An 831-nucleotide genomic window follows, 5' to 3' on the forward strand; every position below is an offset into this window, starting at 1 on the left:
AAGTTATAAGTGTCACAACGGCACTCATTTCATCACTTTGCTTTTATGACTTTCCACGTGAACTTCCAAACTCAGCTCTATGGACTGCCCTCTCCTCAATAGTGTTCCAACCTTTACTTTGACCGGTATTGTTTTAGAACCTTCCATTAGCAGCTGCATCCAGGATGACCTTGTAATCATCATATAGAGCATTATAAAATAGGTTGCAAAGATACCATTGCTGAAACCATGGTGAGGGACAAACTGGACCAAACTTTTGAAACGTCCCCATGCTTCACAAAACCCTTCATCGCTCCTTGCTGAAACTTGTGATTTTACTTCTCAAGGCGTCGGTCTTTGAAAGTGGAAAGTACTTCTTGTAGAAGGCTAATGCTAGAGATGTCCAAATCCAGTGACTCCGCTTGCTACCCTATCAAGGTAGCGGTACCAATCTCGCGCTGAATCCTTCAAAGAGTATAAGAACATCAACCCCATTACTTCATCCTGAGTCACCCCAGCTGGTATAGGTATGGAACAGTAGTAGTCTGTGAAAATCTCCATATGCTTCAAGGGGTCCTCGTCTGGTAGACCAGCAAACTGATTTCGCTCCACTAAATCGATATAAGAGGAACGAAATTCGAAGTTACCCGTAGTAGGGGTAGGTAACTGGTGCCTCTTTGGAAGATGGTGTTCCTTTGGCTGTAGGTTATCATATTGATGTGGACGATGTCGTCGCTCATCCAATCAAACACATTTATAAAACTCAACAAACAACTAGCTAATGGTAAGTCGAGGTCGATCCATGGGACGGTGGTTACTCAAATTATTCAATCTAATTATGGTTATGCTTGG

At 42.7% G+C, this 831-nt stretch overlaps 1 non-coding gene across 1 annotated transcript; it reads left to right on the forward strand.

Annotated features, from left to right (window-relative positions):
- The first annotated feature begins 223 nt into the window (after positions 1 to 223).
- Positions 224 to 328, forward strand: LOC141644982 (small nucleolar RNA R71). Its single transcript, XR_012544580.1, has one exon. It is a non-coding gene; the product is annotated as a small nucleolar RNA R71 (small nucleolar RNA).
- Positions 329 to 831: the final 503 nt, after the last annotated feature.

Source organism: Silene latifolia, chromosome 2 (genome assembly GCF_048544455.1).
Source record: "Silene latifolia isolate original U9 population chromosome 2, ASM4854445v1, whole genome shotgun sequence".
NCBI classification, from domain to species: domain Eukaryota; kingdom Viridiplantae; phylum Streptophyta; class Magnoliopsida; order Caryophyllales; family Caryophyllaceae; genus Silene; species Silene latifolia.